Genomic DNA, 17,319 nt, shown 5'->3' on the forward strand with positions numbered 1-17,319 from the left:
TCTTCTGATTAAATGTGTATGTGTCCGAAACTTTGACCTGTAACCATAGAAACTGTTTATTCTAATGTATCTGATCTGTGGGGGTGTAACGCCTGAACCTGTAGCCGAATGTTTACCGTATATGGAGATGATATTCAGCTGTTTGTTTCAGAGACAACCCCTCTCTGTCGGAGGATATAAGACTGAGAACTTTTTTCATTTCTCTGTCTGAACATTCTACAGATTCTTCATTGGGTCAGAGTTCTGCTTCTCTTCGTCTTCTTCAGACTTTGTGCTGTTTAGATTTTATATTTCTACATCTCTGGACCTTCGTACCTGAAACTTTCTCCACCAACTCTTCGGTAAGACTCTGACTCCTCTCCAACTTTTATTATTTTATCAGCTTCTTTAAGGTTTTTTCAACGGTTTTTTTCCAACATTTTTGTCACTTTATTAACATTTTGGACAACTTTTTTGTTGACAATTTATGTTAAACATTAAAAATAATACAATTTACATTTTTTTAACAATTTAGTCACTTTTTTGCGGTTTGGGCACTTTTTCAACTTCTTTGTTGTTGTTTTTTCGTTTTTTGGACAACTTATTATTTGTCGTTAGAACATAAATACAATTTACAGACATTTTTGGGACATTTTTGGTCCTTGTTTTCTAAAGAACCTTGTAGTTAACTGTGATGTAATGTAGTTAACTGTGATGTAATGAAGTGTGTTATCATGTGATATTCCAGGTATCTCTCCTGCTGCTGACTCTAGAACTCATCTCTCTTCTGTCATTCAGGTAAATATACTTTAGATTATTATTCTCTCTTGAACACATTTAAACTTCTCTGATTGGTTTAGATTCTGTTTCAGCTGCAAAGACAAAAACACAAAAGGTTAGTTTTTATTTTCAGTTTGATGGTCTCAAACATTTCTCTGTCTGCCGTATTCTAACTGCATCAGGATGTTTAGTTATGAGTTTTGCAGAACTCCATTCATGAAACTAAATACATATCAATCAATCAATCAATCAATCAAAACTTTATTTATAGAGCACTTTTCATACATGTAAATGTAGCACAAAGTGCTTTACAATTAAAAACAATTGACCCCCCATCACATAAATACATCCCCAGACGCCTACAGACACACACCCACCGACAACATCCGCAGACACTGTCTCATATACACAATAAAACTAACATGTCACTGGGCACAGAAAAGCTGAATTAAACAGGTAGGTAAGGAGTCCAAATCTGGTTTCCCTTCAACTAAAAGTTCTGTTGTTGCTGCTGACAGACTCAGGTTATTATTCTAAGAGTCTGACAACATTATGGGATGGATCCCTACAGAGATAGAGCTTTTAGTTAAAGACTAAGATCCTTTTAGTTTAACATGAAACAGCCCCGAAATCACCATCACCAAACTCCACCAGACTCCATGTCAATAATCAGGACTTTTAGCGTGTATAGAGCCAGCATATCTCCACCGGACTCCATGTAAATAATCAGGACTTTTAGCGTGTATAGAGCCAGCATATCTCCACCAGACTCCATGTAAATAATCAGGATTTTTAGCGTGTATAGAGACAGCATATCTCCACCATACTCCATGTAAATAATCAGGACTTTTAAGCGTGTATAGAGCCAGCATATCTGCCACCAGACTCCATGTTAATAATCAGGACTTTTATCATTGTAACCCTTAAACTTCACACAAGTGGACAGAAACTAAATAAAACTACCAAAAGCCATCTTGGTTCATCTTTCCACTGTTCCAACAATCACCACTCTGGTTTGGTTGAAATAAACCCTTAATTCACCCTTTACATGTGGAGATATCTGCTGGCTCTATACGCAAAAAGTCCTGATTATTTACATGGAGTCTGGTGGAGATAAGCGGGCTCTAACACAAAAAGCCCTGATCTATTTACGAGTCTGCGTGGAGATATGCTGGCTCTATACCGCATAAAAGTCCTGATTATTTACATGGAGTCTGGTGGAGATATGCTGGATACATGCAAAAAAACTCCTGATATTTACATGGAGTCTGGTGGAGATATGCCGGCTCTCCACACGCTAAAAGTCCTGAATATTTACATGGAGTCTGGTGGGAAATATGCTGGCTCTATACACGCTAAAAGTCCTGATTATTTACATGGAGTCTGAGTAGAGATATGCGGCTCTGTATACACGCGCAAAGTCCTGATAATTTACATGGAGTCTGGTGGAGATATGCTGGCTCTATACACGCTAAAAGTCCTGATTATTTACATGGAGTCTGGTAGAGATATGCTGGCTCTATACACGCTAAAAGTCCTGATTATTTACATGGAGTCTGGTGGAGATATGCTGGCTCTATACACGCTAAAAGTCCTGATTATTTACATGGAGTCTGGTGTGTTTGGTGATGGTGATTTCATGTTAAACAAAAAGGATGTTAGACTAAGTTCTGTAACAGCTTTTATATGATAATATAAAGAGATGTTAGATATGTCAGAGTAAAGTCTCTAACAGCTTTTATATGATAATATAAAGAGATGGTAGAAATGTCAGTGTAAAGTCTCTAACAGCTTTTATAACTCTGTGTTCTCCAGATCAACATGAAGATTTCTATCTTTGCTGGTGTTCTGCTGATCTCTGCTGCCGTGCTCTCTATGGACAGAGGTGAGAATGTGAAGCACGATGTTGAATGGTTTAGAAACCAGCACATCGGTGACGAGATGGACGGAAACAAGATAAACGATGACGACTGTACCAACGTGATTAAAGGCAGAAAAATCATGAAGGACGACGGCAGCTGTAAGTGGTCCAACACCTTCATCATAGCGACTTTGGAAGCTGTGACAGACGTCTGTAAAACACCAGCACTGAAACCTAATAGTAATCTGCATCTAAGCACAACGACCTTTGACCTTATTGATTGCGTACAGACGATGGACTCTGCTAAAAATAAAGACAAGCCTCCCAACTGTGTGTACAAGAAAGGTGAATTCAAGGAGCAAAAGAAAATTAAAATTGGATGTGATAAAAAAGGCAATCCTATGCACTTACAAGGGTTTCTAGAGTAATCTATTACTAACTGATGAATCAGAGTAATCTATTACTACCTGATGAATCAGAGTAATCTGTTATTACCTGATGAATCAGAGTAATCTGTTACCACCTGATGAACCAGAGTAATCTATTACTACCTGATGAACCAGAGTAATCTGTTACTACCTGATGAATCAGAGTAATCTATTTCTACCTGATGAATCAGAGTAATCTGTTACCACCTGATGAATTAGAGTAATCTGTTACTACCTGATGAACCAGAGTAATCAATTACTACCTGATGAATCAGAGTAATCTGTTACCACCTGATGAATTAGAATAATCTGTTACTACCTGATGAACCAGAGTAATCAATTACTACCTGATGAATCAGAGTAATCTGTTACCACTTGATGAATTAGAGTAATCTGTTACTACCTGATGAACCAGAGTAATATGTTACTACCTGATGAATCAGAGTAATCTGTTACTACCTGATGAACCAGAGTAATCTGTTACTACCTGATGAATCAGAGTAATCTGTTACTACCTGATGAACCAGAGTAATCTATTACTACCTGATGAATCAGAGTAATCAATTACTACCTGACGAATCAGAGTAATCTGTTACTACCTGACGAATCAGAGTAATCTGTTACCACCTGATGAATTAGAGTAATCTGTTACTACCTGATGAACCAGAGTAATCTGTTACTACTTGATGAACCAGAGTAATCTATTACTACCTGATGAATCAGAGTAATCTATTACTACCTGATGAATAAATCCTGTTGAATAAAACAGTTCAACTCTTAACGTGGGGTCTCGTGTTTATTTCTCCCTTATTATTATTTGGAGGAACTATGAGATGATTCAAACTGCTGATTAATTATCATAACCAACGTGGTATATAAACAAAAGCAAACTGCGTAATGGCTCCAACAGCCCTGGGGCCTGTTTCACAAAGCCAAGATAAGGGATTAAGCCGGGATTTCCCAGTTATCCTGGATGAATTTAGCCTTGACTCGGTTTCACGACAGCGGAGGCACATAAATCACCATGGAGATTTATTCTGTGCAGCTAGCCTGCTCCTGACCAGGCTAACAGCCAGGCTAACAGCAAGCCTGCTCCTGACCAGGCTAACAGCCAGGCTAACAGCTAGCCTGCTCCTGACCAGGCTAACAGCCAGGCTAACAGCTAGCCTGCTCCTGACCAGGCTAACAGACAGGCTAACAGCCAGGCTAACAGCTAGCCTACTTCTGACCAGGCTAACAGCCAGGATTTATTTAATCCTGGAACCTTTTCTGTTCACCCAGCAGTGGTTTTACCCTATTGTTATCAGCCTGGATTAAAATACAACAGGTGCATATTGCTGGTCATTTAAGTACTGTTATTATTTAAAGTTGTGACCATTATTTTTTTTTATAATTATAAATTTGTCATTGTTACTGTTATATTGCTGTATGAAGACTGCTGTTCATATTGTTGTAAGACGTTTGATGGATATATTATGGCAGTTGTTGAGATAATTAGAAAAGGCTGATAACATTTCAAATGAGTTTTAAATGAAGTTTGTTACTAAGGGCAACACATACAATGCTGTACATTTCTATAGTTCCCCAATGCACCTTAAATTATTTTAGTTTATAATTTCTTTTTTTATTCTTTAACAATAAGGATCATGTTTGTTCCTCTTCCATGTGCATTGTATTTGGCATTCTTAGCACACAATTTATGTTGTCCAGTAAACTGGGAATATAATTTGGGAGGATTGTACAATTTTAAGAACATATCCTAATTGTACAATCCTCCCAAATGATAGTCTTAGTTGACTGGACCAGTAACTATCTAGTGATGTAGGCTACTGTACATTCATATAACAACAGGTAGAGGACAACTCAATGGTTTTTGACCTTATATTGGGGGGGAAATAACTGATGAACATACTCTGTTCCATTCATGTTTACAGTGTGCATGGAATTTATCACTTAATTATCTTTATAGTTTCTAGATTTTACAGTCCAATTACTTCAGTGTCTTTATTTTCTATGTCCATATATACCAGGGAGCAAGGCATATAACATGTAGAGAAGGAAACTCGTCCTCTATAAAAAATTAAAAAACACGAGAAAAAGCATGGCAGATAATAGCGGACAGACTAAATGATAGTCTAAAAATATACATTTATGAACTACTGCTCTTAAATGAAACCATTGTGTCACTTGTCATTTGCAAAAACGAACACCTGTACGCTTAAAAAGCGAATAGTGGAAGTTAATATGACTTAGGAAATTAATATTTTAGCCAATGAGAGAGAGGGAGGAACAGAGAGAAAGAGATATTTAAGCATCATATTCTAGCGTTATAGAAAATTGATATTCATGGTAAATTTCCTGAGTAACATTATCTTCTGCTTACTTTTAAGGCAAAGAGTACGACTGTTGATTTGTGCAAATGATTAGTAGCCTAATCCTTGAATGGTCTGATTATGACGGCTTCAATTCAGAGCCGTGGTCAGTTAATGTGGATATTTAGGCTGCTTACGCATTCAGTTGGTCCGTGATCGTCTGCTACGCTTTCTCTCGCTGTTTCGTTACAGCGGCCGTGTTTCTTTTCTTTTTATTCAAATCATGTGTTTCACGTCATCATACTTCCACAAGAAGCTGCTGCTCACTCTGCTCACTCTGTATAAAGTATGAACGATGATTATTCTCCATTTTGGCATCAGGAAATCTGTGATCAACCTCGCGGTCTTTTGAGGAAAGACAGGAATGCGCATCTATCTGAATTACTTTAGCCTGACTCGACCTAGTGGCTCCTCGTCAGCTCCTAGTCTCTCCTCCTCAGTCTGACCTAGTCTCTCCTCCGCAGCTCCTAGTCTCTCCTCCTCAGCTCCTAGTCTCTCCTCCTCAGTCTGACCTAGTCTCTCCTCCTCAGCTCCTAGTCTCTCCTCCTCAGCTCCTAGTCTCTCCTCCTCAGCTCCTAGTCTCTCCTCCTCAGCTCCTAGTCTCTCCTCCTCAGCCCCTGGTCTTCTCTCCTCCGGCTCCTAGTCTCTCCTCCTCAGCCTGACCTATGTCTCTCTTCTCCTCAGCCTGACATTGTCTCTCCTCCTAAGCCATTTAACATGTCTCTCCTCCTCAGCCTATCCTAGTCTCTCCTCCTCAGTCTGACTATAGTCTTCTCCTCATCCGCCTGACCTAGTTTTTCCTCCTCAGTCTACCTAGTCTCTCCTCCTCAGCCTGACCTAGGTCTCTCCTCCTCAGCTCCTAGTCTCTCCTCCTCAGTCCTGACCTAGTCTCTCCTCCTCAGCTCCTAATTCTCTCCTCCTCAGTCCTGTGCTCTCCTCCTCAGTCTGACCCTGGTTATCTCTCCTCCTCAGCTCCTAGTCTCTCCTCCTCAGCTCCTAGTCTCTCCTCCTCAGCTCCTAGTCTCTCCTCCTCAGCTCCTAGTCTCTTTTTGCCCTTAGTCTCTCCTCCTCAGCTCTTCTCTCCGGTCTCTCCTCCTCAGCGCCTAACGTCTCTCCTCCTCAGCCTGACCTAGTCTCTCATCCTCAGCTCCTAGTCTCTCCTCCTAAGCCTGACATAGTCTCTCCTCCTCAGCTCCTAGTCTCTCCTCCTCAGCCTGATAGGCTCTCCTCCTCAGCTCCTAGTCTCTCCTCCTCAGTCTGATCTAGTCTCTCCTCCTCAGCTCCTAATCTCTCCTCCTCAGCCCCTAGTCTCTCCTCCTCAGCCCCTAGTCTCTCCTCCTCAGCTCCTAGTCTCTCCTCCTCAGCCTGACCTTGTCTCTCCTCCTCAGCCTGACCTAGTCTCTCCTCCTCAGCTCCTAGTCTCTCCTCCTGAGCCTGACATAGTCTCTACTCCTCAGTCTGACCTAGTCTCTCCTCCTCAGCCTATCCTAGTCTCTCCTCCTCAGTCTGACCTAGTCTCTCCTCCTCAGTCTGACCTAGTCTCTCCTCCTCAGCTCCTAGTCTCTCTTCCTCAGTGCGCCTGACGTCTCTCCTCCTCAGCCTGGCCTGGTCTCTCCTCCTCAGCTCCTAGTCTCTCCTCCTCAGCTCCTAGTCTCTCCTCCCCAGTCTGACCTAGTCTCTCCTCCTCAGCCTGACCTAATCTCTCCTCCTCAGCTCCTAGTCGCTCCTCAGCCTGACCTAGTCTCTCCTCCTCAGTCTGACCTAGTCTCTCCTCCTCAGCTCCTAGTCTCTCCTCCTCAGTCCTGACCTAGTCCCTCCTCCTCAGTCTGACCTAGTCTCTCCTCCTCAGCTCTTGTCTCTCCTCCTCAGCTCCTAGTCTCTCCTCCTCAGCTTGACCTAGGTCTCTCCTCCTCTCAGCTCCTAGTCTCTCCTCCTCAGCTCCTAGTCTCTCCTCCTCAGCCTGACCTAGTCTCTCCTCCTCAGCTCCTAGTCTCTCCTCCTCAGCTCCTAGTCTCTCCTCCTCAGCTTGACCTAGTCTCTCCTCCTCAGCTCCTAGTCTCTCCTCCTCAGCTCCTAGTCTCTCCTCCTCAGCCTGACCTAGTCTCTCCTCCTCAGCTCCTAGTGTCTCCTCCTCAGCTCCTAGTCTCTCCTCCCTCAGCTCTCTTCCTCTCTTCCTCCGCTTGACCTCAGCTCTCCTCCTCAGCTCCTAGTCTCTCCTCCTCAGCTCCTAGTCTCTCCTCCTCAGCCTGACCTAGTCTCTCCTCCTCAGCTCCTAGTGTCTCCTCTTTATGTCAGCAAGATGGCGCCTGTGTTCGGCTTTGCCTCTGCTCTGTCTCTGCCTTCACGTGTATCTGTGGTTTTTCTAGTGTTGTTTTTTGTTTTATCAGCCCTGATAACAAATAGCTGTGTCTCAGCTGTTTTAAAATATGATCGTCACACGCTATTCCGCATTAAGGAGACTATGAATGACTTTTCCGTTACCTGGGCCAGATCCTCGGAGCTTTTCCCTCCAAACTTTGAATATTCCACGTCATCGCCGGTGTACCTGCTAGTCACCAAGCATCACGGCAGGAGGAAGAAGCGGGATCCAGGGCTGGGGTCCAGGCCAGGCTGAGGAAAACACGTGGACAGCCTCCATGTCCAATTGGCCCCCGATCTTTCTGGGTCGGCGCGTGCTGCGGTCGGTTCCTGTCTGTAAGGGGTTCTGTGCGCCTCCATCCCTTTGGAGCAGTCAACCTGACCGGAGTTTTCTGAATCGGAGGCCCCATAATTCCTTTCCGCGAGACCGGATTTTGTCTCCTGTGTCACGCCAGCTAGCAAGTGGCAATCCCGACCCATTTGAACGTGCCCAGTTGCCACGATTTGCTCTGTTCAACGCGCGCTCCATTACCAACAAGGCGTTCATCCTCAATGATTTATTTACAAAGGAACATATTGACTTCATGTTCCTAACTGAGACGTGGCAGCAAGAAATGGAGTACACCCATCTCAATGAACTGTGTCCTCCGGACTGTTCTGTGTTTGGAACACCGTGGGTGTCACGGGCGCGGGGGAGCTTCGCCTCGTGTACCGGGACCGTTTCTGCTGCAGGCTGATAAAGTCGGACTCTTCGACTCCTTTGAGCTACAGATGACTAAGGTTGGAAATATTGATTCCTTTTACTGTGTCTTAATTTACCGACCTCCTGGTCCTGCTCGCTTGTTTTTAGATGATTTTGCAGAGTTTTTATCTTCAATTATCAAACTTGAAAATGTTCTGATGCTTGGGGATTTTAACTTCCATATTGATGACACTTCATGGAATATGGCTTCTGAGTTCTTAACACTCACTGAATCATTTCATTTTAAACAGTGTGTTTCCGGTCCTACACATATAAAAGGCCATACTCTGGACCTTGTTTTTTCTTTAGGCCTGAGCATTGACCAATTGAGTGTTATGGACATTAATGTGACAGATCATTGTTGCATATTTTTCAATTTGTCTTCTAATGTTGACTGTCTTCCTTGTAGACCGATGCTGCAAAGACGCATTATTAATCAAACTACAGCTGAGAAATGTTCTGAGTCATTTGACCCTAGTTCTTTTATTGATTGTAGTGATGCTGAATTGTTTTTTCAGTCTTTTAACGATCATTGCTTGTCGGTTTTAAATAATGTTTCTCCCCTAAAAAGTAAAAGGACATTCCCTAAAAATCCTTGCCCTTGGATGAATGAAGAATTAATGTCTTTCAGGAGAAAGTGCCGTCAAGTTGAACGTTTGTGGAAATCCACAAGTCTAGAAGTACATAGATTGCATTTGAGGGAGCTTATCACAATGCTTAATGTTAGGATAAAACAGGCCAGGTCGCATTATTTTATTAATTTGGTAACTCTAAACAAGAAAAATCCTAAAGTCCTTTTTGATACAATATCTAAGATTGTCTCTCCTCTTGCTCCCCAAGTACCTGTATACTCAAAGACTGATTGTAATAGGTTTTTACATGTTTTTGTAAACAAGGTGCAAGATATTAGAACTACTATAAACCCATCTCTTGATATCATACCCTGTAGTTCAGCTGTCTCATACTCTTGGGATACCTTTTCACTTATCACCCAAGATGATATTAAGGGTTTATTAAGTAAAGTCAAACCATCTTCAAGTCTGCTCGATGTATTGCCGACTTCATTGCTATTGGATGTGTTTGATTTAGTTGGACCGTACGTTGTTAAATTGATTAACCTTTCCCTTTTAACCGGCTCTGTGCCCAGTCATTTTAAACAAGCAGTTGTCAGCCCTATACTGAAGAAATCAAATGTGGATTCTTCTGTACCAACTAACTACAGGCCTATATCTAAACTGCCTTTTTTATCTAAAATCCTTGAGAGAGTGGTGGCGGGCCAGCTGACTTCATTTCTTGATGGAAAGAATCTGCTTGATAAATTTCAGTCAGGTTTTCGTAAATGCCATTCAACTGAGACTGCGCTTCTTAAAGTATCTAATGACATTCTGATGGCTGCTGACTCTGGTCAGTACACTGTGTTGATTTTACTTGACTTATCGTCTGCATTTGATACATTGGACCACACGGTATTATTGAATCGGTTACAAAATGAATTGGGGCTTTCTGGGTCTGTTCTTAAATGGTTCACTTCTTATCTGAGTGATAGAGCTTTTTGTGTGTCTGTTAACAACATTTTGTCAGACATGACCCCTCTGTCATATGGAGTTCCTCAGGGTTCGGTTTTAGTCCCTCTTTTGTTTCTATTGTATATTGCTCTCTTGGTGAAATAATTCGTAATTTTAATAATGTGTCTTATCACTTTTATGCTGATGACATTCAGTTGTACTGCTCATTCAAAGAATCTGAGTTTGGTAAATTAACTGATTTATTGGAATGTCTGTCAAGCATTAAGTCTTGGTTATATAATAATTATTTACAACTGAATACAAAAAAGACAGAAACTTTGATCATTGCTCCAGAACAAAAATTACCCCTAATTAAACAACACCTCTGTTCCTTGGACTCCTCCATCCAGTTGAGCCTAAGAAACCTTGGTGTTTTGTTTGACCAATCGATGTCTCTGGATGGTCATTCTAGACAGTTGGTCAGAAACTGTTTCTATCATTTGAGAAATATCTCTAAATTGAGAACAATATTGCCCAGAGATACCATGGAGATGATCATTCATGCTTTTATTTCTTCACGGTTAGATTATTGTAATTCCCTTTTTACTTGTTTTAACAAATTCTCTCTGAGCCGCCTCCAATTGGTGCAAAATGCAGCAGCAAGGCTTTTAACAGGAACAAACAGAAGGGCACACATTACTCGTTTCTTTTAAAAAACAGCTGAAGACACTACTATTCAGACAAGCTTTCAGTTGACTGAGCTATCATTTTTAATGTTTTGTATGATGTTTTTCAAATTGTTATATTCATTGCTTGTTAAGCACTTTGTGATTTTATCTGTGATAGGTGCTATATAAATAAAGCTTACTTACTTACTTACTTACTCCTCAGTCGACCTAGTCTCTCCTCCTCAGCTCCTAGTCTTTCCTCCTCAGCTTGACCTAGTCTCTCCTCCTCAGCTCCTAGTCTCTCCTCCTCAGCTCCTAGTCTCTCCTCCTCAGCCTGACCTAGTCTCTCCTCCTCAGCTCCTAGTCTCTCCTCCTCAGTCGACCTAGTCTCTCCTCCTCAGCTCCTAATATCTCCTCCTCAGCCCCTAGTCTCTCCTCCTCAGCTCCTAGTCTCTCCTCCTCAGTCTGACCTAGTCTCTCCTCCTCAGCCTGGCCTAGTCTCTCCTCCTCAGCTCCTAGTCTCTCCTCCTCAGCTCCTAGTGTCTCCTCCTCAGTCGACCTAGTCTCTCCTCCTCAGCTCCTAGTCTCTCCTCCTCAGCTTGACCTAGTCTCTCCTCCTCAGCTCCTTGTCTCTCCTCCTCAGCTCCTAGTCTCTCCTCCTCAGCCTGACCTAGTCTCTCCTCCTCAGCTCCTAGTCTCTCCTCCTCAGCTCCTAGTCTCTCCTCCTCAGCTTGACCTAGTCTCTCCTCCTCAGCCTGACCTAGTCTCTCCTCCTCAGCTCCTAGTCTCTCCTCCTCAGTCGACCTAGTCTCTCCTCCTCAGCTCCTAGTCTCTCCTCCTCAGCCTGACCTAGTCTCTCCTCCTCAGCTCCTAGTCTCTCCTCCTCAGCCTGACCTAGTCTCTCCTCCTCAGTATGACCTAGTCTCTCCTCCTCAGCCTGACCTAGTCTCTCCTCCTCAGCTCCTAGTCTCTCCTCCTCAGTCTGACCTAGTATCTCCTCTTCTTCATCTTCATCTTCAGACTTTGTGCAGTTTAGATTTTATATTTCTACATTTTTGGATCTTCATACCTGAAACTTTCTCCACCAACTCTTCGGTAAGAGAACTCTGACTCTTCTCCAACTTTTATAATTTATTCACCTTCTTTAATATTTATATCAATGATTTTTGTAGTTTTTTTCCAACATGTTTCTCACTTTTTTAACATTTTTGTCAAATTTTCAATTTTTGTTGTTTTTTGAAAAGAAAGTTGACGTTTTGTTTTGTTTTTAATGATAGTTTTTCCTCCAACATTTTAGTCACTTTTGTAACGTTTTGTTGACAATTTATGTTAACATTAAAAATAATACAATTTACACAAAATAATAATAAAAATTTCAATGTTTTTTTGTTTGTTTTTTTGACGATTTTTTTTCCCCCACAACAATTTTGTAAATTTTTTGTCAACAATTTCTTTTGACATATTTGTCCTTTTTTTGATTGTTTTCCAAAGAACCTTGTAGTTAACTGTGATGTAACGTTGTGTTCTGTATAATCTTAGTAATGAAGTGTGTTATCATGTGATATTCCTGGTATCTCTCCTGCTGCTGACTCTAGAACTCATCTCTCTCCTGTCATTCAGGTAAATATACTTTAGATTATTATTATTATTATTATTATTATTATGTCTTTTACACATGTAAACTTCTCTGATTGGTTTAGATTCAGTTTCAGCTGCAAAGACAAAAACACAAAAGGTTAGTTTTTATTTTCAGTTTGATGGTCTCAAACATTTCTCTGTCTGCCGTATTTTAACTGTATCAGGATGTTTATTTATGAGTTTTGTAGAACTCGATAAAATACACTTCATTCAAAGTGGAACAAAAAGTAAATAAAACTACCAAAAGCCATCTTGGTTCATCTTTCCACTGTTCCAACAATCACCACTCTGGTTTTGTTGAACTAAACCCTTACATGTGGAGATATGCTGGCTCTATACACGCTACAAGTCCTGATTATTTACATGGAGTCTGGTGGAAATATGCTGGCTCTATACACGCTAAAAGTCCTGATTATTTACATGGAGTCTGGTGGAGATATGCTGGCTCTATACACGCAAAAAGTCCTGATTATTTACATGGAGTCTGGTGGAGATATGCTGGCTCTGTTCACGCTAAAAGTCCTGATTAATTACATGGAGTCTGGTGGAAATATGCTGGCTCTCATACACGCTAAAAGTCCTGATTATTTACATGGAGTCTGGTGGAGATATGCTGGCTCTATACACGCTAAAAGTCCTGATTATTTACATGGAGTCTGGTGGAGATATGCTGGCTCTATACACGCTACAAGTCCTGATTATTTACATGGAGTCTGGTGGAAATATGCTGGCTCTATTCACGCTAAAAGTCCTGATTATTTACATGGAGTCTAGTGGAAATATGCTGGCTCTATACACGCTAAAAGTCCTGATTATTTACATGGAGTCTAGTGGAAATATGCTGGCTCTATACACGCTAAAAGTCCTGATTATTTACATGGAGTCTGGTAGAGATATGCTGGCTCTATACACGCTACAAGTCCTGATTATTTACATGGAGTCTGGTGGAAATATGCTGGCTCTATTCACGCTAAAAGTCCTGATTATTTACATGGAGTCTAGTGGAAATATGCTGGCTCTATACACACTAAAAGTCCTGATTATTTACATGGAGTCTGGTGGAGATATGCTGGCTCTATACACGCTAAAAGTCCTGATTATTTACATGTAGTCTGGTGGAGATTTGCTGGCTCTATACACGCTAAAAGTCCTGATTATTTACATGGAGTCTGGTGGGTTTGGTGATTTCGTGGTTAGGATTAGGTACTCAAACTTTTATTATTTTCTCACCTTCAATGTTTTTTCTACGATTGTTTTATGTCTTTTATATTTTGGTCGCATTTTCTATTTCATTTTCAATTTTTTTTTTTGTTCTTTGGACAACTTTTTGGACTTTTTCGTGTTGTTGTTTTCGCTTTTTGGAGAACAAAAAAAATTGTCTTTAGGGTTACAGAAGGCAAAAAACTGTCAGAAAAATCAACAACTTCGAAGAAAAACTCCAGAAGGCGACAGAAATGTTGAAATAAATTGGCCAAAAAGACCCTAAATAAGCAACAAAAATATTTTGAAAAAGGATAAGACAGAAAAGAAGCGACAAAAACGTCATTGTGGGGGATGCAACCAGTAAAGTCTGTTAGATAGATGTTAGATATGTCAGAGTAAAGTCTCTAACAGCTTTAATATGATAATATAAAGAGATGTTAGATATGTCAGAGTAAAGTCTCTAACAGCTTTTATATGATAATATAAAGAGATGTTAGATATGTCAGAGTAAAGTCTCTAACAGCTTTTATATGATAATATAAAGAGATGTTAGATATGTCAGAGTAAAGTCTCTAACAGCTTTTATATGATAATATAAAGAGATGGTAGATATGTCAGAGTAAAGTCTCTAACAGCTTTTATATAATAATATAAAGAGATGTTAGATATGTCAGAGTAAAGTCTCTAACAGCTTTTATAACTCTGTGTTCTCCAGATCAACATGAAGATCTCTATCTTTGCTGGTGTTCTGCTGATCTCTGCTGCTCTCATGTTCCTGGGACCAGAACCTGCAGATGCTCTGTCCTTTGATACTAGGCACACCTACCCTAAAATGACTGCTGCCCAATGTACCGACGTGATAAAAAAAAGAACAATAAATGAGGAAAACAGAGTCTGCAAGAGTACCGATACCTTCTTGAATGGTAACAATGCGTATTCCACCGGAACAATCTGTCGTAGTAGAGAAGGAGGGGAGGTGTGGAAACAAAACCCCAGTCTTAGAATTAGCCTAGATATTTACCCAATTATTGACTGTATTTGGGATAGAGTTTCCAGGTATCCCAACTGTGAATACACCGGTACAGCTTATACCGACAGGAGACTTATAGTCAAATGTGACAACAACAATGTACCTTTTCACATTGAAGGTAGTGAAAAGGTTAAACCACCACCTGTTATCTCTCCAATATCTGGGTAATCTGTTACTACCTGATGAATCAGAGTAACTTGTGTCTCCTGTTGAATAAAAGATATTTTTAACTCTGGGTCTGTTTTTAATGGCGTCATGTTCACTCATTCATAAAGTAGTCCGGTTATGTAAAAACAAAGAGACTTTGTGAAGTGGAGTAAAAGTATAAAGTTTTATGAAAAGAAAAGACTAATTTACACAAAAACAAAACAAGAAACTTTCTTGCAAGTTAAGTAGTCGACACATTTAGGGGTACTTGTACTTTCCTTGAGTATTTCCATTACATCTCAGAGGGAAATATATATTGCTTATATTCAGCCTAAATGAGTATCTTTTGACTAACTATGTAAGCTTTAATGGAAACAAAAACATGTAATATAACTGAAATCAGAGTAATGTATCTATAGTTGTGATAAAATGTACAGAAAATACATGAATGAATGAATAAAATGAGACATTTTATGGTGTTACCTAAATACATGTCATCTATACACAATACAATTGCCCATAGTTTGGTTGGTGACTGATAAATGTGGTGCAGTAAACTAAAAAGTCCTGGAAAAACAAGTACCCTTAAGTGTGTATGCAAGTACAGTACTTGAGTAAATGTACTTAGTTACTTTCCACCTCTGGTTTGTGGGAAATCTTTCATATCAAATGTAATCTCATCCAAACCTCCTGATTCCTCCACCAACCAAACTCTGGGCAATTGTCTGCTGATAGAAAGAAAGAAAAATAAATCTTTACCCAGCTGTCACATTAATGTAGTGGAGTAAAAATTACAATATGTTCCTCTGAGTACAAGTACCTCAAATGTAACTAAATATAATTAGTTAAATTCCAATTCCTTCAAACAATGAAGCCGTTCATTTAAAGAAGAACAAGTTGTTTATTTACACTATTTTTATGTATTTATTAATGCAGGGGGTCTAGTGTGTGTGTGTCTGTGTCTGTGTGTGTGTGTCTCTGTGTGTTGTTGTAATGGGAAAATTACATTTAAGCATAATTCCTTATATTTTTATGTTTCATTTGTACTTTAAATTCCCTCACAAATGCTGAAAGAGTTTATCTCATTTCCACATGTAGATTTTGATTCTAACTTTGTGAGACGTCCAGTCTGGAACATGATGTGAGCTGTTAGCCTGAACCGATAAAGGTACAAGGTCACCCTAAAACTATCTCTAGTTTACCCATGCCAGTTAAGATGTAACTGGGGGGTGAAAGTCGTACAGGGAGGAGGAGGTGAGATGGCTCCGAGATGTCTCTTGTATTTCTCTGATTGTCTTCATGTGTATCAGATTGCCTGTCAAAATTGTAGCGTCATAATAATCTAAGTGCGTGTGTGCTGTCACTCTGAAGATGCATATAAGCCTGGTGTTCTGTTCACTCATTAGAGAAACTGATTCCACACTGGGCTGCGGCCTTTTGTGAAGTCATGTTGCTCCTATTTGCAAATATATCTTTTTTTAATAAAATACAAAAACCCAACTTGGTTTTAGTCTCAGTCTGTCTTATTTGTTTTCAATTTCCTAAACTCTGAAAACTCTTCCCCCTGCTGCAAAAGGAAACTTCCACGACAGGGGTTACACAGTCCCCTCTCAGAACAGACCGAGTGGTTCTATTCTTAGAATTTTTTTGCTTAATAAAAGAATTGAGTGGTGGAGGAGCTTTACCATTTAGGATCTTGAACATTAGACAGATGTCATTATATTTAATTAGATTTTCCCAACTAAGGATGTCATATTTGTTAAGAATTTTACAATAATGATAAGTATTACGTTTTCTGTCTAGCACTTTGAGGGCCTGTTTATACAGAGAAAGAACAGGCTTAAAGGTTGTATCGTTTGCTTGCGTCCAGCTTGCACTCATTTGAGAAACTGACTCCACACTGGGCTGCGGCCTTTTGTGAAATCATGTTGATCCTATTTGCAAATATATCTTTTTTTAATAAAATACAAAAACCCAACTTGGTTTTAGTCTCCGACTGTCTTATTTGTTTCAATTTACTAAACTCTGAAAACTCTCCCCCTGCTGCAAAGGAAACTTCCACGACATTGTGTGTGTGTGTCTCTTTGTGTGTCTCTCTGAGTGTGTGTGTGTGTTTCTGTGTCTAGTGTTTGTGTGTGTGTGTGTGTCTCTGTGTTGTGTGTGTGTGTGTGTGTTTGTGGTGTGTGTGTCTCTTTGTGTCTCTGTGTTGTGTGTGTGTGTGTTGTGTCTGTGTTGTGTGTTTGTTGTGTGTGTGTGTGTGTGTGTGTGTGTGTGTGTGTGTGTGTGTCTTTGTGTGTGTGAGTGTGTGTGTGTGTCTGTGTCTGTGTGTGTCTCTTTGTGTGTGTCTCTGTGTGTTGTGTCTGTGTGTGTGTGTCTCTGTGTGTTGTGTGTGGGTGTGTCTCTTTGTGTGTCTTTCTGAGTGTGTTAGCCTGGAGAGCAACTTTACCTGTTAGCTAGTGTTAGCTTGGAGAGCTAGTACACCTGTTAGCTAGTGTTAGCCTGGAGAGCAACTTTACCTGTTAGCTAGTGTTAGCTTGGAGAGCTAGTACACCTGTTGGCTAGTGTTAGCTTGGAGAGCTAGTTTACCTGTTGGCTAGCGTTAGCTTGG

At 40.4% G+C, this 17,319-nt stretch overlaps 1 long non-coding RNA gene across 1 annotated transcript; it reads left to right on the forward strand.

Moving 5' to 3' along the window:
* Positions 1–213: 213 nt before the first annotated feature.
* Positions 214–14,358, forward strand: LOC120562366. Its single transcript, XR_005639756.1, has 3 exons — positions 214–341; positions 728–777; positions 14,250–14,358. It is a non-coding gene; the product is annotated as an uncharacterized LOC120562366 (long non-coding RNA).
* The last annotated feature ends 2,961 nt before the right edge of the window (positions 14,359–17,319 follow it).

The sequence above is a fragment of the Perca fluviatilis genome, chromosome 7 (genome assembly GCF_010015445.1).
Source record: "Perca fluviatilis chromosome 7, GENO_Pfluv_1.0, whole genome shotgun sequence".
Lineage (NCBI taxonomy): Eukaryota > Metazoa > Chordata > Actinopteri > Perciformes > Percidae > Perca > Perca fluviatilis.